General features: G+C 33.0%; 1 protein-coding gene and 1 non-coding gene across 3 annotated transcripts in view; one reads left to right on the top strand and one right to left on the bottom strand.

The window, feature by feature from the left end:
* Positions 1-23,992, bottom strand: part of GRIK2 (glutamate ionotropic receptor kainate type subunit 2) — a 696,770-nt gene that overhangs the window by 311,340 nt on the left and 361,438 nt on the right. The window lies entirely within an intron of this gene.
* TRNAG-GCC (transfer RNA glycine (anticodon GCC)) lies at positions 18,079-18,154 on the top strand. Its single transcript has one exon. It is a non-coding gene; the product is annotated as a tRNA-Gly (tRNA).

Raw genomic sequence — 23,992 nt, 5'->3', positions numbered from 1 at the left:
AGGGTGCCTCATAACATTAAGTAATTTGTTATATTTATATAATTGAATATTGTAATAGTATTAAAATTATTTTCTGAAACTATATTTATTGACATGTAAAGATGAATGTTAAGATTTTCATATTTGTATTATAAAATAATGTATTCCTATTATATGGATTATCATAGTTCAGTATTACATTCAATAAAATATTTTAGAACCTACCATCTGTGCTCTAAGCTGCCTCAGAGATAATTATCTTCAATAGCATGGAACTATAAATACACATACACATAAATATTGAGTTGATGTTTATTATTTTAATCAAAAGTGGGATATAATACAATTTGCTTTAAAAACTAAGAGTATACCTTTCTAAGTTAGTATTAATAGACCTACCTCATTCTTTCTAACAACTGAATAACTTTTAACTATATAAAGGTATACATTGCTTAGGTATAAAAAAGAATGTAGCTTATACCCCTTATATTAATTTAAATATTTTTATATTTATCTTCATAAATATGTAATGATAGAGGTTATAATAAAGCCAAATGTTTACACTCATAATGGATTATAGAGAAGTTTACCTTTCTTCTTTATCTATATTGTATGAGAACAATATTCTCTTAGGTAGAAAAAATGCTAAAGTTATTATGTTTGGCATAAAATAAAATAAACCAAGTAATTACACATTTACTCATGCTTGATATTCAGGAATTTTAAGTGTTGAGCTAATAAACAGAATTAATGGATGAAGAGTCAATTAAAATTTCTAATTAAAAGTAGCAATTTTTTCTTCTGAATTCTAGATAATATTCACTGTTTATTTGAGCCCCTTCTCATTTCTCTAAAGTTAAACTACATATTTTTATCTTGTCATATGTAAACTCCACCAGAAGATAGAAGCAGGGTACAAGATTGCCAGGTAAGAAAAAAAGAACTGTTTTGATGCTATATCAGTCTAAAAACAACCCCTTTTTGACAACTACAATCAACCAACCAGGCCAGCTACTGTATCAGGGGACCTAAAGAATTATTTTCTAAATATGAACATCAAAAGAAATAAGTAATTAATCAAGTAGTATCGTAAAGCTTTTCTGCAAGCATTGTTCTATTAATTAATATAGTGTCTGCTTTCTGCAAATGAAGCTCTGAGCTATTAAATAAAACTACAGCAGTGCTCACTAAGAATGGGGCTCATTTGAAAAAGCTCTAATATACTTTTTTTGCCTTGATCAGAGTTATTAGTAAGCAGCTCAGCTCTAGAGGATGACAATCCCAGAAGTCTTTAGGTCATAAAAACATGCTGTATTTACCTAAAATACAGTTTGACAATTATACTATAATGACTAGATATTTTAAAATAAACATAATGGTTTTAAGCCTTTATTTACACACACCTCTATTATAAAAAATAAGAATGACGTAAACATAGCAGATCACATTCTCCTAATTGAATGCTACAGAAATTCAAAATGTGTTCATGTATGTCAAACATGACTTTCAAGGAGTTTAAAATAGTGCAGGCACTGTTTAGAATATCACTTTGATACCCTCATTAATATCAAATCATTACCAATTAGATTTAGAAAAATTTCTAGAGTAATTAATAGAAATATCTAATAATGTGGCCATTTAACTTCTTAAAATGTTTATTAGGTATTAAAATTGATTTTCTCACACTGCTCTAAAATCAAATCTCTAAGTCATTGAGCAGTCATTGCAAGCAGAAGTGCAATAAGCACATAGAGTTTATCAGGCAATTGTTCCAATGATTCAGTCCTTTGTGTATCATTTCTTAAATAATCTCTTTATATTAAAATATTTTAAATTAATATTCTAATTAATGCATCTTGCAAAATAAAGGTGGCTTACAATGTTGTTGTTTTAATTGCTCAATTTACATTTTAAAGGATTAAACTCATACATTTTGAAATTTTTTGAAATTTAACCTTTATTTGTGATGCAAAAAAAGAACAAAGGATCTCATAAAAATTACTCTCAACATTTTTTTGAGAAATTAGATTTCAGTAAATGTATAGAAATATACAAATTAGACACATTTCTAATTTAAAAAGAAATGGTCATTTCCATCACATGTGTCCAGATTAACCTCGTTTAAAATAAAGATCATTTTAGCCATTTTTACAGTCTTTCAAAAATAAGTTACAAGTTTAATTTCTGCTTCATGGAGAGGAAGATAGATTTCCAAAAAAAAAAAAATCCCAAAACACAAAAACAAAAAATTTTCTGAAGGAAATCGTACCTTACTAATGTTTTCATGTCCCTCCCCTAGGTAGTAGTACTAGCTCAGACCTCTATCTCTGGATTAGGCAGAAACTTCAAGACAAACTTATAGCTTCTGCAAAAGTAGAAGTAAATGTACTATCTAAAACTGAAACACAATCTGAAATAAATGAGTCATTTCATTATTCTTCCTAGAATAATTGCCAACTATTAAAGACCCAATATGTTGTGCCCAATTGCCATCATGTACTTACATAATAGTATAATAACTCATACACAGTATCATTTAGATTCAGAAGGAAACCAGAGACACACAGAGAAATAGCACACATGTATTCTGTGATCAGCTGTCCTGTCCTAGGCTCTGTGCTAACAACAGAGACATAAACATAAGACAGATTTGTCATGCCTGTTGTTATGAACTTTATATCCAGTGGAATGTATTGAAAATGCAGTAAAAATTAAGTGTGTTGACTGCTTATTGAAATGGAGGACAGGGTGCTACAGCAAGCACATACTAATAACCCTAATTTAGTTTGGATTTCTCAGACAAGACATTTGTGAAAAAGTGATGTAGATACTCAGAAATTATAAAAGTCTGATGCAGAGGGAGAAAAATCTGAGATATCTTGGAAATGAGAAAGAGAGAGACAAAGAGAGAGAGTGAACAATGGCTTTGAGAAGCTGAAGAAAGGTCCTGGTAGCTGAAGCACCAGTGAGGTTGGGGGTTTGCAGTGATAATCAGAAAATTAAAGATTTGTCAGCCAGAGTCACAAATGTAGATTTTATCTGTAGGATAAGGGTAAGTCACTTCAGTGTTTTCAGGGGAGAGATATGAACAGATCTACTTTCAGGGAGGACTACTCCCTGGGAGTGTGAAAAATGACTTGCACTTTGGTACAAAACTAGAGACAAGAAATCCTTCAGAAAACTTGTTAAAATAATCCCAGTGGGTGATATTGATGGCAGCAGTTTAGATGAGCATATTAAGGACAGGAAGAAAAATGGATGAAATCAGGAAATAGCTATATGTAGGCTTAATAATTGATTATTAAGGAGATGAAGGCAATGAGGACAAACAGGAAGCTACAGCAACTCTCAGGTTTATTATTATTTGGGCTAATGGAAAGATACTCATGACAGTCACTAAGATAAAATAATGTAGACAAATGTTATCAAAAATGCTATCACTTTTATTCTCTTATCTTGTACTTTTTTAAGAGCACTTTTTGACCACCAACACACACAAGCACAATGTAATTATCTCCCCCCTCTTTAGAACATATTCTCCATGAGCACAGAGACTTTACTCACTACTGTATCTCCATTAGGATACAAAAGATTTCAGGTTGGAAGATGATAAGTTTGAGTGTCCTGTACATGTACATGCATTGGATATATGAGTTTATGTCTCAGGAGACAGGTATGGGACAGAATGTATATCTGGGAATCAACAGTTTGTGGAGAAGGATTGAAGCAGAGGAGCAAACGACACCTAGGAGTCAAGGTAGAATGACAGAAGAGAACACTGGTATTCACCAACATAGACAAATGACAAAGATGAGCATGAGAGGAAACAGTAAGTGGCAGAAAGCCAAGAGACAGGGAAGCCGAGCCACAGAAATTGAAACGTTTTGGAATTTTCTGAATTTGGATTGACCTTTCTTAAGACAAATGTCCATCTCATGCTCTGTCAAATCAGATAAAAGTTAAAAAGTTATTTTTGGTTTAAACTTAGTTAATTGTCAAATGAAGATTCTATTAAAATACTAATAGCAATCAAGACTAGTTATATAATTTGTAGGACGTAATAATATATATAATTCAAATATTAAGAATTACAAGAGAGCAATAGCACAGCATTAACACAAGCCTGGGTCCCTTCTAGTGTGATGTCCTGTGTAACTATACAAGTCACACAACCACAGAGTCAGTCCTGGAAACAACCTATATCTTTAAGTTTCAATCAGGTTTAAAGCAATTGAATGAGACTATGTTATTTTTCCATAAACTTTCTTTTTTCCATCTGATCAAATTCTTTAAACCTTGAGTGAACAAGGGAAGAGAATCCCACTCTTCTCTGTTGCTTTGGAGTTCATAGCAGCAAGAAAACATGAAGCCATCACAAGGGGATTGATTTGAGTAGAAAATACAGACAATTAACTGGTTGAATAAATTAAATATGATTATAAGATGGTAACATGTCAAGAAAAAAATAAAAAATACATTTATTTTCTGGCTACATAAACATTCATATTATATCCATAGAGCTTATTAATTTGAGCTATTTAGTCAGATAAATGACATTGACCAAGTAACAGAAAGTGACTAAATAATTCTATTTCTATATTCCTTTTCTAGAAACCTCTAAATCAGATTCATTTTCAGGATTGAGTGAATTAGGACAATTACACTAGCCCATGGCTTCAGTGGCGGGGAGATCACTCAGTTGTTAAAAACAAATCCTTTGACTGCAATGTTCTTACCACACTGTCACCGAATCAAAGCAGAAGGGACAGCCCCTTTGATTTTCTGCCAAGACCCTCGATCTGTATATTGCCTTTTTGTCATTACTTGTTCCTCTGGAGGATGGCCTTGATGTTCTTTGAAACATTATTCCATTTGTACATGAGTGTCTCTAAGGAACACCCAGAATAATTTGTACTGGCACTGAAGCCTCTTACAGAGAGCCCTGGGAACTCTACCTGCTGCCAAGACTGTTCAGTCTGACTCTAGGAGATGCACAGTTAAAAGCAAGTTCATTACATCTGATGATTCAGTCATAAGGAAGTTTCTTAGTCAAATGTTACACAAATAAGAAAAGCAGAATGTATTGATCACATTACACTTTGATGATAACTACTTTGCTTCTAGGTGAACTGAACCTGATCCATATGACACATCTACTTTTTAGGTGAATATTAACTAGACAAGAAAGCTGTAATTAACATCCTGAATTTGGACAAATTTCAAATCCTGTCAAAGCATGTACCTAATGACACCATTTTAGACTAAGTCATTTATCAAATTAGAACAGGAGATGATGGTCCTGTCATCCTAAGTACTCAGGCAAATATGAATCTGTCATGTCCCTCATTCTGAGTAAGATTAGGAGATACTTAATTTAAAAAAGAAAGGGGGCATATGGTAAGATATGATTAGGTAAAACCTTTGCATCTGTTTTGGTTAAAAATATAACCTTGAAAGATCCTGGGCAGAAAAGTTTTACTATGAGTTTGTCTGAAAAGCAAAAACTCTTTCATTGTCATATTCTAGTGAATGATTTTATAACATATGCTACAGGTATTGAATTTTGTCGATCTCTATAGTCAGGAGACAAATACTGAAGAACAGTGGGGGGGGGGACATAGCCAATGGGAATAGAACATGCATGCTATCAGGAACCCACTGAGGAAATAAAGGAGTCACAATTACATGTTTGTTTCCTCACCAATTTCCTAATGGGTCAGTTATATTTTTCTTGAGGGAACCTGTTTTAACTTAGATTTCTACTTAAACAAAAACAACAACAAAAGGGAATGACAAATGAAATCATCAGAGTCCCGCAGACGTAAATGCCCCTGCTCCCTTGTTTTCTCCTTTATAGGTGATTGGTGTCAGACATAACCAAAAAATCCAATCAACAATTGACAATATTTCTATTTGTAGCCACGGAACACAATGGCAGTGGCACTAAAGGTGACTTCTGTATGCAGGTCAACCTGAAAAGACTGTATGACCAGTGCTCCTTTCCTGGTTGTGCCTGATGATCTTTCTAAACGAAGCTAAAAGAGGACACTCAATAGGTGAGCTCTTGTGGACATTTAACTTTCCTTGAAAAGTGTTGTTCTGATTCACTCCTGAAATATCATTTACACTTCATGTCATCCACCAACTAACAGTTGACATTTGACTATCAATATTGTTTAACACGTATCAAGTAACCTCCTGTGAGACAGATATTGCACAGTGCAGATAATGTAAAACACACAGCTGTCAAAGTCGAGTGATGAAAAATTAATTTTGTATGACAGTGCTGTCTCAAAAATTGAACTTGATAAGCAAAAATCTCAAAAGAAAATGATACACAACACAAGAGGCATAGATTCTGTTATGCTTGTTTTTATGTTTTTAATTTTAACATCTCATGTAATTAAATATGACTAAATACATATTTAAGTAGCTTATTAAAACTTTCACAGGCATCTTGCATAAAGGACATTAAACAATTTAAAATGTATTTTTATTTAAAAATAAAGTGCTGTTGTTATCTAGCAAGTGACCACTAAAATACAAACCTTATTTTAATAAATGAAATATTAGACTTGTCTATGGATTTTTTTAATATTACAAAAATGATATAAAAGTATGATTCAAATAAAAGTATGACTCAAGTAAAATTCTTTAAATCTTCAAATACTAATGATATTAAATGGTGGTGCTTAATATACAGCAAAGGGCTTTAAGTGCTTTGATAACTTGAACTCCAATGACCAGAACTGAATCTTTTGCACCTTACGGCTGTATTTTCACTGGTAAATTGTAACCTCTCCAAACCTCCTATTTCTCAGCTATAAAACATGGGAAATGATACCTTCCCTACTTATTGCACCAGGGTTAAATGAGACTCAAATGACACAATGTGTGTCAGACAGTTAAATCTTAACACAGTCCTTAGCTGCTGTTTTTGTTATATTGTACATATCAAGAGACTTCTAGCTTTGGGTAAGGCTCCTTCTTTTAATCATAAAAAAAACTATTTTTCAACCTTACAAGGGTACCTCATAGGCTTTAACAATATGTTCATACTGTTTAATACTTCTTTACATTAGGGAAAAACAAAGTAAGTTTAAAAAATTAAATAGCATTCATTTATGTCAGTCTTCGATAGAACTGAACATTATTGATACAGAGGATATGCCTAAGAATTTTTTAATGTTACTTGATATGCAAAAAAATGAAACTATCTGAAACTGTAGTGTTGTTAAGCATCATTTAGTTCAGGGGCACTGTAAATGGATTTGAGAGAATAGAAAATTGGTCAATTCTCTTTGAATACAAAATACTTTAATTTATAGTTCAAAAATATTTCAGCCATAATCTAAACAAGATTTCAGTAGAATAGTTTTACTTTTTTTAAAATTAAACAAAGTTAAGCAAACGCTTTTAGTTGTTCCCAACTTATTTTTTTGTTTGCAAAAAGCTTTCCTATGTAAGCCAATTATTTCCAATGAATGAATTAAGAAACAGCTTGAAAAAAGAATGACTCCCCCACTTTATCAGGTAATAAAATCTATTACCCCTGAAATCATTTCACTTAATTCTCACTTGCTTCCATATCCTGCACTCTATTTTGCTGAGTGAAATTTAATAAATCTCTCAGTCTAGGATTAAATTTTACTATTTTATGAACTGTTAAATTGCATTGTATGTTTATTAAAGCTGGTGTTCTCTTACTCCTAGACACATTCCCAGCTCCACCCTAGGGCACAATTAAACAAACAGCAAAGATTTTGTTTCCACTGTTCGAGTATTTTCCAACAGGGAGCAATACAGGAACATCAGCAAGTCATTTAACTATAAACAATGTGCACTTAATAATCAACATATACCTTGAACTACATAAAGTACACTTTAAAGAGGATAATACCTCAAATGAATAATAATCCCACATTACAGGCTCTGACTTAAAAATAAGACAGTTATTGAAACACACTAAAATGTACTGAAATAATTTACATCACTTATACAGTATACTTTTTGCAAGCAACTAAGGTTTAAGTACTTTTTCCTCTTTACTTAATATGTTTACTTCTTAATGCCAACAATGAAGTTAGCAAGTATAAATCATCTGATTATAAACAGAAAAGTCTACTAAATATATAGATTTGAATGAGTAAAGGAAACAAATTTTTAAAGGAGAAACATTTGGAAAAGAAAACACATGAAAATGTTCTTTTTCATCAGCATAGCACTAGTATAGACTTTCTAAACTGTACTTGGAAGAATCACAATTCTATTTACACAGAATTTCTAACACTCATGCCTGTACATATAAAAGAGTCCTTAGCTAATCAGATTATGAGAGAGGCAAAAAGACAAACTTCATTGATTGAATATTGGGTTATTTGACCTTAGACAAGTTTCTTATCCCTCTGAACCTCAGTGTACTTACCTATGATATAGACATGACAATTGTGTTGACCTCAACTGGACATTGGGAATTAAATTTAGTCCTACTTTGAGAACTTAAATGAGAGAATGTATGTAGTATGCTTCACTGAAATAAACATCCAAGAAAACTAAGATATTATCCCTCTAGATAATAGAAGAGTTATCCAATTTTTATTCAATGTTTACATTTTAATCATTTAAGTAAGGTATTTGTGATTTTCCATATTTACTATACTATAAATTCCAGGAAATCTAAACTTTTTTGACCTTTGTATTTTCACCACAACACACATTAGATACATTATAAATGTTTATTGATTTACTCAGAAAATGGTGGCCTAAACCTCAGTTCCCCTGTTTACAAAGATATTTCTTCAGACAGATAATATAATAGAAGGCTTTAATATTCATTGATTCACAGGCCACAAAATCATGATTACTCAATAGAGTTACATCAATAACTGGGCAATTACTTTCTTTTCCCCTTCCCTGACAAACCAAACCAATATTTTCTGAAACTTGAAAGTCAACCACTTGTTCTTGGCAAATTATTATTTACAAGATTTCAGGAAGTCACACTTCAAAATTAAATACATATATATTAAAGATATATTTGCCTTAAGAATGTTTATTTGATTTAAGGGTTATAAGAATTAAATTCTTAGTAGGAGCAGTAGCAAAAAGTTAATGTCAGTTTTGACCAAACTTCATGAAAATTGGGCAATTCATATATAGTGACTGGCAGACAAATTAACTCTGTATTTTAAACTAATTCAGTATTTATGCCTACTTTTCTAATAAGTTCTAGATTCTAGTACTCTGATTTTTTAGTTAACGCAGGACTGAAAAACAAGACAACTTTTTAAATTCAAATGTTGGCCATCTGAAGAAGTTGTTTTCAAAGAGGACTAAATATTTTCACACCAAGCCCTTGCATACTTGCACTTTGTAATAAGACTCCGTAGCAACCTTCCAAATGCCATTTAAACCAGACTGAGATTTGTGATTGGTATGAAGCCTTTAAGTGAGAACATATCTTCTAATCTAAACTATTGGAATAAAATAATTAAACTTTTTAAATATAAGTATTTATTAATATACACTATTGTAAACAGAGGAAATTTGTGTTCCTATGAAAAATTATTATCCAAGTTCTTTTAGGATAGTAGCAGAAAGGCCACACTTTTGTAAACGTGGTCCTTTCATGGTTCTTGTTGCTCTTGTTTGTTCTTGCCTGTGTTTGGTCTTGACTCTAATTTGTTTTCTAAATATCCCATTGCCTCCCTCTGTTTAATTAATTTTCTAACTACTCCCTTAGGGAAACTTACCTCTTCTGCTAGTCTTGTCTGAGCTGTGCAGGAGCAGCACTAACAAGGAATGGCAACCCAGTGGCCTCAGATGTTATTAAGGAACACAAAACCTGGAGGGAGGGACCTTTACATCTCCCATAAAAGTCCTCTGATACAAAACCTTTCAATTGAAATGCCTACAGCCCTCTCTTAACAGAAACTATTCCTTATAAGCATTTTCCCCCAGGTGTTAAAGATTTCATGTCTAACTTATTGAAAAAAAATACAATTTCCATTATAATAATGTTTCATAAATTGCTTTCCTAGGATGAAATGTACTATATAAATCATTTTTTTCCAATAGGTTTGGTATACCTACAGGCATACCTATAAGAGAAGAAAATATTTCACAATATTTAGCTATTATTTTGTCATATTTAATTAATGTTATTTTAGTGTTGGCATCTGATACTGCCTTGCTCCAAATGACTGAAAACCTATCACACACACTTGGTAGGTAACACCTTCAAGTTAGGTTTTTATTAGTGTGTACTGTGATTTCTGATCTGACAACCTAGAGCTGATAACATACTAGTTTATCTGGAAGATAAAACTAATTTCCTATCATTACGTTTCCAAGGGAATAAACCTTCTTGAAAACTCTCTAGCATCTAGATGAAAAGATACTTTGGATTTATATAGTGTTAGGAATTTTTTTAAAGATAATTTATACTAACCCTCTCAAGAAAGACATGCTTTTAATGACCTATCTCTGGTGGATTTCACAGGTCTGATGTATGGTAAGTGCTCATCAAATGTTCAGTAGCTAATTGAAAGGTCCTATGTTAGAGAGCTAAGTGAACCAGTAATCCGAAGTAGAACCCAGACCCTGCATGTACTGTATCCTATACCACAGTATCTCTGCTTTAAGCAAATTTGGGTGGAGAAAACTGATTAAATACAAAATACAACTTAGGCAGCTATTCAGTTTTTAAAAGAAATATACTTTGTATGCAAATTAGAGTACACTTTGATAGTGAGATTATGGTTAAGTATATATTTGTATAAGTTTATTAGATTATATAAATACTTTTACTTAAGTCTGAAATTCTGAAAATAATCCTAAAAATATATAACAAAGAAAAATAATAACTTTACCAACATAAATTTTCTATCATCAAGATCAGCTGCATATTGAAGGAATAGTCTATATAAAGAAATAACGTGACAGTTCTTTCCTAGCAACTGCTAATTTAATATCTCCTATTATTATTTAGCAAAAGTAATTTATCATTGTTCTTCATTCCATAATGCAATTCATACAATTCTAAAAGTATTTGATGGCTTCAATTTGTGAAACCAAACATATTAATTAAAAGTTTGAAAGGCACTATAAAAAACAGTCTTAAAATATAATAAAATTATAATTAACAAAATTAATGCATACAATAACATAAGACTATTTTTAATTATACTATTATTTTAATGTATTTTACATTATCAATATTCTTTTCTTAGAGTAGAGGAGATATAGAGACAGGCTCCTGCATGTGCCCAGATGAGAATCTACCTGGTAAACCCTGTCTGGCGCCAATGCTCTTCCCATCTGGGGCCCATGCTTGCAACCAAGCTATTTTTAGCACCTGAGGTGAAGGCTCCAAGGAGCCATCCTCAGCACCCAGATCCAACAGGCTAGAATCATTAAGCCTGTTGGGGTGTGAGAAGGGAAGAGTGTGAGAAGGGAAGAGTTAGAGAAAGAGAAAAAAGGAGGAGGGTGGGAGAAGCAAATGGTCATCTCTCCTGTGTGCCCTAACCAGGAATCAAACCCAGGATTTCCACATGCCAGCTCAATGTTCTACTGCTCACTCAACCAGCCAGGGCCATTATCAGTAGTCTATATTAATTTACACAGTAGAAAGCCCAGGAACACTTTATTAATGTGTTGGAAAACCATTATCTATTATGCAGTAGTTATACAAGCCACAAATTTTCAATAAGTTTGGTAATTCTGTTTGTTTCTCTTTGTCATATTAATACAACACCTACTTTCTCAGTAATTATTAATGGTTAGAACAGTGGTTCTCAAACTTTTTGAAGTCGAGGTGCATTTAAAATCCTACAAATCATTGTAGGCACACTATATACAAATTTCTGAGAAATATGTTATAATAATTAAATCAAATATTAAAGAAAAAATATAAAGTTCAAGTGTGCTTTTATGGTAAACAAAATAAGACAAAATTAAATTTATTCTGACATTAAAAACATTTTTATGTTACATTTTTTGAGTTATGCTTTTTAGAATTTGTAAAAAACAAGGGTTAAAAAATTTAAAAAATGACAAAAAAGTTATCTTTTTATATATATAGATACATTCTTAATAAGATTTAGTAAATTTGGCAGGTGCCGGCACAAATATATTGTTTTTTCATTCTTGTGTTTATGAGAAACATGAGCCTGATGTGTCCTAGCAATTTCTTCAATGTTTGGTCATATATTTGAAAGGCAAACTTTCATTTCCTCATCAATACATTGAAGAATTTTTTTTCTTTTTACTCTTAATTGTGTTTAGGGTAGAAAATCCTAATTCACATAAATAGGATGTTGAAAATTATAGTAAAATGTTCAAAGCTTTTTTTAGATATTGCCACATATTCTCCTTTTATAGAAATCCAAAAGGCTTCAAGAGACAATTCCTTATGTTTAATCATCAATCCACAATTAGTGGATATAGCTGCCAGTTCTTCTTCTGTTAATGTTAAACCAAAATCACTTGAAGCTTCCATGAATGGGTTTCTAATCCAATCATATTGTTCAATGTTAAGTGATAGAAATGCTATAAATTAAATCTGCCCATCAGCCTTCATGTCCTATTTTATTTACACTTAACTTTTGCTCACTTCCAGAATAAGAATTCTTCAATATTACACTTCTTTTTGAGAAATATATTTATTTTATTTAAATGTATTTAGCTAAAAAGAGTATAATGATGTGTTAATAATAAATATAATAATGATGTGTTAACAAAAAGAGCAGTATTTCCATAATGAAATGGTATAATAGAGTAACTATATTTATTTTTATATCTGGGCACATGCCACGAACCAGCGCAGCAAGTAATTCCAGGTCCTGAGTGAGAACAGTGCGGAATTAAGAAAATATGTGAAATTAAGAAAATACTGTGGTCGGTAGGGCCCTGTAATTGCTGCTGGCAAGAATAAAGTGCACCCAAAAACTGCATCTTGCTTTATTTATAGGGCAAAGTGAAGCCATTAGCAAATCAATGGTCTCTGATCATGTTTCCAAGGCAATCCAAGAATTTTACCAAGTGCAGAAAACCCCTACCATACATACCATCTTAACTTTACACCAAACAAAGGATAGAAGAAACTTGCCTCCAGTCTTTCTGGGGAACATGGGGGGTAGTGTAAACACAGCACCACAGCTTAACAGCTTTTGGCAACCTAATCAGGCAAGTGAGATGGGGGGATGGGCAGACTGTCAGTTTACAACCAATTCCCCACACATCTGTCCCCCCAAAAATTTAAACTCCAAAAACTTTTGTTTTTTTGGTCCCCAACAGGCACATATTTCTCTGGAATACCATAAGGTGCACCTGGAAATCTTCTAAGGTGCACCAGTGCACCTTGGCGCACACTTTGAGAACCACTGGATTAGAGTCTTTTGATAGTTAAGACATAGAAAGGTAGTATTCTAAAGTATTTTAACTGGAAAAATATTTATCTTTCATGTGTTGTCCTCATAATTGTATAACAAGTTCATTTTTCTCAAAAATTCTTTAGACCATAAGTAACTCCATGTAAGGAACACACCAGATTTTATTGCAAATTTAAATTCTAGATCTTAAAGAAAACAAAGTAGTTTCTTCATTTAAAATTGTCTTGTATCTTTAGACATATTATAATGCTCATGGGAATATCACAACAGAGAGTTTTGTAAATGAAATGATGATAACCTTATTATTTTCTATGTTGACTTAAAAATGTGGCAGATTTACAAAGTTTACTTTCTACTATATTTTCTGTGTCACGCTATATCATATAGCTAAGAGATTTTCCCTTTGGAGGCTTATGGAAACACTTGCAAAGTACATTCATGATTACACATAAAAACTACTTAACTTAGTACAGAACTTTGAACTTACAATGCACTTTTACATGTAAAATATTATCCCTCATATTTATTATTATATCATGTGTTCATGTTTGTGGTGGTGTTGGTATTCTGAGATTAATATGTGTGTATGTTGGATAAAGCAAATACTATACTCTTTTAATATTCTAATATTCTAATTCTGTAATTTCTGGTGTCATCAAGAAATTGATTCTAAATATTAGGAAGAGGAGATATAGATATAACACAAAAAAGAATAAATAAAAATCCTATAGTTTTAAACTTGAATTATCCAAAAAACTCATGATGTATTATATCTTCTAATTAAAAATAAATATTTTACTGCTCCACCTACTGAAAAGGCCTAGAAACAATGGCCAACTCAACAGCAATGAATACCCTCAATGCCCATATTACAGTCTTGATTTACTATTTACCACTAAAAGAAACCAGGCTCTTTGGATAAATTGGTGATTCTAATGCTGGGCAAAATGAAATATAAGACAAGCCTGGAAAAGTTTATTAATGCTCATTTAAAGGCACTATCAATGAGACATAGGTCTGACTAAAAACTTTTTAAAGGCTCTCTTGTAGAGGTTTACATTGGCTGAAATAAAATAACCAGAAAATCAAGAATAATAACTGAATAGAATAAACAGAAACAAGTATTTTTAATTATTTAGTAATAATAAATAAATTAATTGATAAATGGTGGTAGATAATAATGAGCCAATATATTATTTTAGAACCTGGTAGATAAAGGGAAGTAATTAAGTATTTATTTATTTATTTCTTACATAAAATTGTGTGACTGGGAAAACAAATAGAAAATAGAAAAAGAATTTGCAGAAATATTTCAGCTAATAAATAAAGAAATAAGAAAATAAACTCTCTTTATTTTATTCTTTTGACTTAATAAATTTGGGCATTGATCATCATTATTTCCTAATACCATAAAAGACAACCAAACACCAAGTTATCTTCTGATGGAAGAACACATACTATATATGAAGTAGTTTTGCTCAGAAACCAACCAACCAACAAATAAACAATCCAATCTAAATTTGATTAAGTCGTTAACCAACTATCAATTTACAGAAAATACAAAGGATAGATGAACATGTTGAAGAATATCATGGAGATGCAATCAGTAAAATCTAGACAGTAATGTCAGCCTATCATAATGAGTAGATTCTAATTAGATCCTAATTCTAAAAACCCAACTGTAAAGAAAAATTAAGTATATGAAGCTGTTGGAAATTAGAACATTGCAATGATGAAAGAATTATTAATTTCAGATACTATACTGTTAAAGTTATATGTGTTTTTGAAAGAGTCCTTATTTTTTTGTGATACAAAATTTTGTATTAATTTTTTTGAGAGAAACGAAGAGAGAAAAAAGAGAAAGAGAGAAACATTGACTTGTTGTTGTACTTACTTATGCATTCACTGGGTGATTCTTGTATGTGCCCTGAATGGGGATGGAATTATCAACCTTGACATATTGGGATAACTTAATTTAATATCTATGAATGAAATGATGTTATAGCTGGCATTTGCTATATTGTAACATGGGAGGGGAAAGTAGGAGGGGATAGAAATGAAATAAAATCCACAGTGTGCTGATAATTTTTGAAGCTAGGTAAAGTACATAGGGTTTGCTATTACTATTCTGTCTACTTTTGAACATAAAATTTATGAAATTAAAAAGTAAAAATAAAGAATAAAAGAGCAAAAGAAGTTTAGAAACAAAGTGACCCTAGAAATGTACAGTTAAGTGCAGTGTTGGTATTCAAATAACTTAACAACCGGTTCTCTGTTCTAATGACCATTTTAAGTATAAAAAAATAATGTATCAAAATGTAGTTTATTATTTCATACATTTAATATTTAAAAAAGAACAATAAAAGAGGTACACAAAATTTGATTATGTTATGAGTTTTAAAATATTAATAAAAAAAGATTAAATAATACCAAACAATAAAACTGTTATTTAAGATATTTCCAGTGACAGTTTGTCAGCCCCTGGTTGTTTGGCACTTTTTCTCTTTATGTTATATGTTTCTTTACTGAAGTAACAAACGTGAAGAAATTAAAATGTAGTATTTCATCAAAGATATAATGAGTTTTATGAAATGAATAAATAAATAAATAATACAAGCATAGTTTCATCAAATTTTTTTCACCTATGGATGGAATAAATATAAATATTACCACGGGCACTTAAAATACACTGTTGCACAGATGAACGTTGAAAAAGAGTAAGGAATGTAAATTTGTGATTTCTACATTGGGCACTGCCTAGGCACCCACCTTAGAGAGACTCCTGATTACAGGTGCCATTTTAACAACCAGTTTGCTGAACTCAACAAAAAGTAGGTATTGGTTCTGCCAAACTGGTGCAAACCGGCTGAATCCCACCACTGGTTAAAGTGTATCATGAAAGAGAATTTCAATGTTTTGCTTCTAAATCCAGAACTCTTCTTATTGTACCATAATATGTCACAATGCTAAGAAAACTTGAAATTAACTTGAAAGTAAAGAAAAATATTCACTTGACAAAATAGTCTTGAACCAGTTGCCTGCCCTATTTAGTCTATAAAATGCATGAAAAGTAAATTAAAAGGCAGTGAAGAAAATAGCCAGTGAGTCTGTGTGAAAGAGTATGGGATGTCTACCTATCATTGTTCTATCTATCATACGTCCAGCAACAAGAGTCACAATATTTCTTTCTTTCTGACCATTCAGCTGCTAACTATCCAAAAATAAGACTCTTGAAACTACAAAAAAGAATTGCATCATTCTTTTCGAATGTTTTTTCTTGCCATAGCATTGAGACATTGATGAATCTTGTTACTATAGCAGGAACTATAGATATGTGTAATAGCCATGCAACATTGTGTGCCATTAATCGGCACCCAAGAAAGAAATACTGGTTATGCCATTGAGGAGAAAGGATTCTGCTCCCGGGTTTGATACTTTTATTTTCTATCCAATTTCCAGTGAATTTGATTGAGTGATTTTCAAACACATTTATCTGATCTTTTGTGAGCTCGATAAAAAAAGAAGGCATCATGCACACACCATAAAGTCTGGTTCTTATGAGAAGAGAAGCAATATTTATTGTGATTATGGACTAAGGGATTGAAGTCTAAGAAACTAAGTTCAAATCCCAGACCTGCCACTTCTCTACAGTGTGACCCTAACCAACTTAGTCACTCTAAGGCAAGTATGCACAACCACAAAATGGTAAAAATAATACTTCAACCAGAAAATTATGGGTTAATGAGGCAATTCTAAGTAAAATACTTATCACAGAAACTGGCACATACAAATGTCCAATAAGCAAGATTTATCTTGTTTTGCTATAGGAAGAAACCAAGAAGTAAATATATTTTGAATGGTTGCCTTCATTGAGGAGTCTTACTTGTTCACAATGAAGAGAACTTTTTTTCATACCAATGTTATATAAATATATATAAAATGCTTAAATATACAAAACAAGTACATTTTTTAACCATCTTTGATTACCATGAAGAAATACTATCATCATCTTCAGTTGAAGGGAAGTCACATATTAATCTGAATTATCAGACCAGGCTTAGGGACAGATTCTGGGTATTATATTCTGAGACTTTGCTCTGAAATCTGTTTAGCAGACATACTTCCTTTGTAGTGTGTAAATTTATTAACTTAAATAAATTTGTCTTTTTTATTCCAGGCACTTAGTAAGCATTAGATCTTTTTTTTGCCTTAATACAGCGTTCTTAAATAAGAAAAAGAAAAAAATCAGATGTAAATTAGGCCAATAATTTGTTTTCAGTACTTGTTGAAATTTAATATTTATTCTAGACTAAAATTTGGGATTTTTTCTAAGCCAAAGTTTTCTTTTTAAGCAAAGAAACAAAAAATCACCTTTAAAAAATTTTAATTTATGTATACATGTTTAATGATGTAAACAATATTGTACTGAATTAGAACATAATTTGTTACTAAATAAATATACACATATTTTGAGTCATAGTCAATCAAAATGTTTGAGATGATTATTCTAGAGAACAGTCTCAGGTTCTTATTTGACTCATATTTAAACTCAAAATTTTGCTCAGCACCTCCTTGGTATTAGGTACTTTGAAGTATCCTGGGGAATATGAAGATCTATAATTCTACTCTGATAGAACTCTAAGTTTGATGGAAAGGAAAGAATTTATGTTAAATGTTTATGATACAAATAATATTAAAACTACTTTGGGCCCTGGCCAGTTGGCTCAGTGGTAGAGCGTCGGCCTGCCATGCAGAAGTCCCGGGTTCAATTCCTGGCCAGGGCACACAGGAGAGGCGCCCATCTGCTTCTCCACCCCTCCCCCTCTCCTTCCTCTCTGTCTCTCTCTTCCCCTCCCACAGCCAAGGCTCCATTAGAGCAAAGTTGCCCCGGGCGCTGAGGATGGCTCTATGGCCTCTGCCTCAGGCTCTAGAATGGCTCTGGTTGCAACAGAGCAGCGCCCTAGATGGGCAGAGCATCGCCCCCTGGTGGGCATGCCAGGTGGATCCCTGTCGGGCACATGCGGGAGTCTGTCTGACTGCCTTACCATTTCCAACTTCAGAGAAATACAAAAAAAAAAAAAACTACTTTGGTTGAACCATATGAAATTATAGATACCAACTAGTTTTGACTTACAACAATGACAATTTCATGTAATTTGATTAAATCAGGGGTCCCCAAACTACGGCCCACGGGCCGCATGTGGCCCCCTGAGGCCATTTATCCGGCCCCGCTGCACTTCTGGAAGGGGCACCTCTTTCATTGGTGGTCAGTGAGAGGAGCATAGTTCCCATTGAAATACTGGTCAGTTTGTTGATTTAAATTTACTTGTTCTTTATTTTAAATACTATATTTGTTCCTGTTTTGTTTTTTTACTTTAAAATAAGATATGTGCAGTGTGCATAGGGATTTGTTCATAGTTTTTTTTATAGTACGGCCCTCCAACAGTCTGAGGGACAGTGAACTGGCCCCCTGTGTAAAAGTTTGGGGACCCCTGGATTAAATATTTATTGTCCTTCGCAAAGTCTTTAGTTCTTCCTAAATTTCTCAACATTAATTTGTCCTTTAAATGAAGAAGGCTGGTTAAGTCCCAGAATACAAATTTTCTCACTACTAAATAATTGTTATTTAATTATCTTCTTTGTGCTAAATAGATCAGAAGAATGGCAGAACAAAGTTATAACTGTATTCTGTGACGTTCTCTAACAGATAATACATCCTAGTCCATTTTATTTTTAACAAGTACTAGAATAAGAAATAACTAGCTAAAAATTATTTACTTATTTTGCTTGAATGCATACTTTTCAGTTATTCGCTTCCCATTTTCACATCATCCTGTAACTTACATTTTCCCAGCCAGGATTTGTTCCAAGTTTTATATGTAGATATTATGGTAACATCCTTTATTTTTGCCTAAAATATTAACATTTTTCAGAAGAAATTCTAGCAATCACAATGCCAGGTCCCTGTGGTTGAAATCTCTTTCTGACTTGGCAGTATTTTAAATCCTCCTGGCTACTGCCTCTATAGCATGTGGCCTACCAGCCACAGAACAAAGTAAGACAGAATTGATGTCTAATAATATCCAAAGATCAACTTTTTATTGCAGTTTATCTATTTCATGCACTGTGGCCTCAAAAAAATTACAAAGATCGTCTTTCTCTCTGTGTTCATATGTGACCAAGTATAATTTAAACAACCCAAATAGTAGTAAATGATGTCCCTATCAACATTGGTGTCTATATTGTTATTATAAAATACTATTGTTAATATTTGGATTATAGACATGAAGCGCAGAATTTTCAAAAGATCCAAGAAATCAAATAGTAATGACTTAGGAAGAGTCATACTCTATTTTCAAAAAGAATGAGGGTGTCCATTGGATAAAGCCTGTCATATTCACCAAGGAGAAGAGCCAATTTTATGTAGACTTGACATGCCCAAATAAAAAGTGCATCATCTTTCTGGAACATATATATAGGACATGATGGAAGAACTGCCAACACTTCTCACACCTGCTGACAACTAACTACCCATGCCTGCTGGTTCATGTCGGTATGAATGATGCCAACATGATAAATATGCAAACCATTCCTCGAAGCCATGATATTCTAGGCAGGAAGCTAAGGGGCTCCTGGAACCCAGGTGTTGTTTTATCCTTTCTCGAACTCAGTGTGTGGCTTAGAAAGGGAAAAAAAAATCCTAAGCAGCTGATTATATAGATGGTAGCAGAATCATAATTTATGATACCAAAATTGGTCATCATTGGCTAAGTATGAAACATTATTTTTATATAGACAGAGAAGAATATTATTTCTCTGGTGAACAGCTGATTTAATTCAGAGGATCTTAAAGTAAAAAATATGAGAAGAAAAAAATATCAAAATATTAACAAGGATTATAAAAATTATATTATATATCAGAGAAAGAAAAACATTCAGAAGTTCCCCAAGCTGTTCCTAGGATAACATACTGGAATAGAGACATCAGTGGCCTCAGATAACCAAGTATCAAGGGCCAGACTATTATACTAAAAAGAATATGTGTGTGCATGCCCCTTCCTGTACACATGCATACTTGCCAAGAGAAACAGAGGTTCAGTATTAGAATACAACAGTGTAAGTGTTTAATTAAAGAAATGTTTTTTAAAAGGAAAGCTAGAATACTAAAATGTATCTTATCTGCGAAGCTAGAAACTTGAAGGCAGCAAGATGCTGACAATAAATTGAGACTGGATTATAAGTGCTACTATTTTTGAGAATTGTTAGAAAAGAAGAAAGAGTCTTAAAATGGAGTAACTTGTGCTAAATAAACAGTGATTCAGTATCTAACATAATTGAAGTTTCAACCTACCCCAGCAATGTCAGTCTGGAATTTCCTGGACAGCACCAGTGAATTGATCTCTAAAGACTCTTCCTGCCCCAAAGAACAGTGAGCTTTGCCTGAAATTATCCACTCTTTGCTAAAAATTTCTATTTTCTGCCTCCTTCTGTCTGTAAAAACGTTTCCTTTTCTGCAGATCTGAAGAATTCCTTTGTACTTCCTAGAAGGGATGCTTCCCAATTCATGAATTCTCAAATAAAGCCAATTTGTTCTTTAAAATACTCAGATGAATTTTGTTTTTTAACAGGATGATAAAGGTTATTTGGTTAGATGATTAAAATGAATGATCATTCCACATTTATATTCTTAAATACTACAGTGATTAGCTATACAAATGATAGGGAAGAAGAAAGAAAAAGTGCTCAACTCTCCTTAAAGCATTATTCAACTAGAGAAGTTAATATTTTCTCTTGCCTGCCTGCCTGGTAATTTAATATATTAGATGCCAGAGAAAGCAGAGGATAAATAAAAACTGGTGGCAAACTTGGAATGATGGGACTGTGTGAATATGACTTGCTATTCTAATGTTCAAGATAGTCTTGGGTAAGGCTGGTTGGTGTATGGGAATTATGGGATACAATTATAATTTAGTTCATGTCTTTTAAAAAAAATCAGATATTAAAATTTTCAGGGAACAGCAAGACCTAAGATTCTTATATGGTGCAAAAGATCAATCAGAAAGTATTGAAACAAAGGTCCTCTGAAGTCTGGCCAGGCAGTGGATAAAGCACTGGACTGGGATGCAGAGGACCCAGGTTCAAAACCCAAGGTCACCTGCTTGAGTGCAGGCTCACCAACTTGAGTGTGGGGTTGCTAGCATGAGTGTGAGATCATAGACATGATCCCATGGTCACTGGCTTGAGTTCAAGGTCACTGGATTGATCAAGGGGTCATTCAGTCTGCTGTAGCCCCTCAGTCAAGGTACATATCAGAAAGCAATCAATGAACAACTAAGGAGACTAAGGAGCTGCAATGAAGAATTGATGCTTCTCATCTCTCTTCCTTTCTATCTGTCCCTATCTGTCCCTCTCTCTGTCTCTGTCAAAAAAAAAAAAAAAAAGTCCTCTGAAAATCAAAATTAAAATGTTACAATCTTAAATGATCCCACCGAGGACAGAAATTGGGAAACATTTAAAAATATACCTGCATGGTAACATCTTGAAGAGCTAAGGTTTAAAAATATATATTTACACAATAAAGAAAAGATGGGACTAAGAAATTTTTCTTTTCTTTAATTTTTAATGTTGTACATGGCATTAAACTTTGAAACTAGTTCAAAGAAAGTTAAATTTTATAATATAATCTTATACTGCACATCTATTCATAACTTTGCCAGATTCTTTTTAAGCATAGATTCTATTGATAATTAGCACTAGAATAGCAGGCCCATCATGTTTAGCTGTTTGCTATGTGAGTATCTCAAATACAGAGAGCATTCTCTGTGATATGGTGGGTATTCATTCTGATACTTTCCCTACACTGCATAAATCTAAAATTTAGATTTCTAAAACCTAAAGATTTATAACAGTTTTTGCTACCAGTAGGTATTTTTTCACTGAATAACATGTTAATATTATACCCTCAGCTTTAATCAAAAAACTAATTAAGTACATAAACTAAATAACTCCACAAAAAATGTTATATGCAGTATTTGAGCATCATTTTGTTTAATGTTTCTTATATAAACATTTATTTAATAAATTTCTCTTAGAGCATGAAAAAATATATTTGCAAATAAACTAATAAAATATTTTCCCTTCCGTTGTTATGGAAATTGCATAAGTCATTTTGCTTGCCTTTTTGTTTATCTATAAGGAGGCCAAGAATTAAATTAGTGCTTAGATAAAGCAAGTATAATGTCTACCTCAACATTGCCTTAAGGAACTCTTACTTTTTAGTTATTTTTAGAGTAAGGAAAAAAATATGGAAATGATAAAACCTGTCACATTGTGTTAGCGTAGGTAGCTAGATATTAATCAAGGAAGGGAGCAAAGGGAATCAGACATTATTAAGCATAATCAGCTGGGGAGCTGAATTGAACAATAGGCCTGCTTCACTAGGAATCTGCAGCATTTATAGTCTTCTCAGGAGACCACTGCACTGGGACCTAATCCCCAGGATTTCCAAAAGAAAGGTAAAACAGTAGGAGAAATTCCTCTTCTGGGTACATGCCCAGTGGAAGTCAAGATGGTGCAGGGGACAGTGCTTCTACTATAAGGTATGTGCAGTAGGAGCTAGGATGAGGACCATAGAGACCTGTCAGTTTACCCTGGGAAAAGGATCAGAGTGGATAAGAGACAAAACCCAGAGAGATCTAGAAAATGTATTGGTTAGGGGAGGATCCAAAAACCAGCCCATAAAAGAATGATTAGTCTGAAGAAGGGCCTGGTTGTTCCCAAGCCCAGGGTCGCTCTGGCTAGGTAACACTTGGTCACCAGGTTTGTGCATTCTCACTCCATCCATGTGATAGTTAGACCCCAGGACTCCAAATGCAGTGCCAGCTGGAGCATAGACAGGAAGACAGATTAGTTGCATAAGGACAGGTACCAAACTGGACTGAACCCCTGAAACTGAATCTCTGGATCCTGGTCTCTCTTCTGGGCCTGATGAAGACAAGATGGACTTTCTCTACAGTAGAAAGAATGGAGATAAGACACTGGAGCTGAACCTGGGACAGTCCTTTGTGTCTGCTCTAGCTTCAATAAACCTCACCACTTCACCATATGCTCCTATATATGGGCCTTGTGTGGACCTAGAATGCTTTCCTTGCAACGCCGTGAAAGGGCCCCATGTGTGAAAGTTAGAGTTGGTATTGATGTGGTTCAGGATATGGTATCCCAAAATATGGCATCTTATTATTGAATATTTTAAGCTGAAAGAGTTATTAAAAAGGACAGGAACAAGAAGCTTACTCTAACCTTCTCTCTTAATTTCTAATTCAGGTAAAGTGAAACAAATCATAAATCCCCTCATGTGGGAGGTGCCCTCCCTATGCCTGGAGGGAAAGAACATCTTCATCTCCAAAAACAAAGGCACACCAAGCAGAATTGTAACTAACAGGCCTTGCTAAGTTTTCGTCATTTTACTATAATTACCTCATACTTCTATACCTAGCCTATTCCTCCAGTGCTGTCCACTCTTCCTCAGAACTTGCATAAAATACTCAGGTCTGTCTCTTTGAGTTTTCATTTCCTTATGAAGGCTCCTGTGCCACATAAAAATTATATTAAATAAATTTTTA

This window comes from Saccopteryx bilineata, chromosome 1, assembly GCF_036850765.1.
Source record: "Saccopteryx bilineata isolate mSacBil1 chromosome 1, mSacBil1_pri_phased_curated, whole genome shotgun sequence".
Lineage (NCBI taxonomy): Eukaryota > Metazoa > Chordata > Mammalia > Chiroptera > Emballonuridae > Saccopteryx > Saccopteryx bilineata.
Note: the sequence above shows the minus strand (reverse complement) of the source record. Positions and strands in the feature narration are given on the sequence as shown.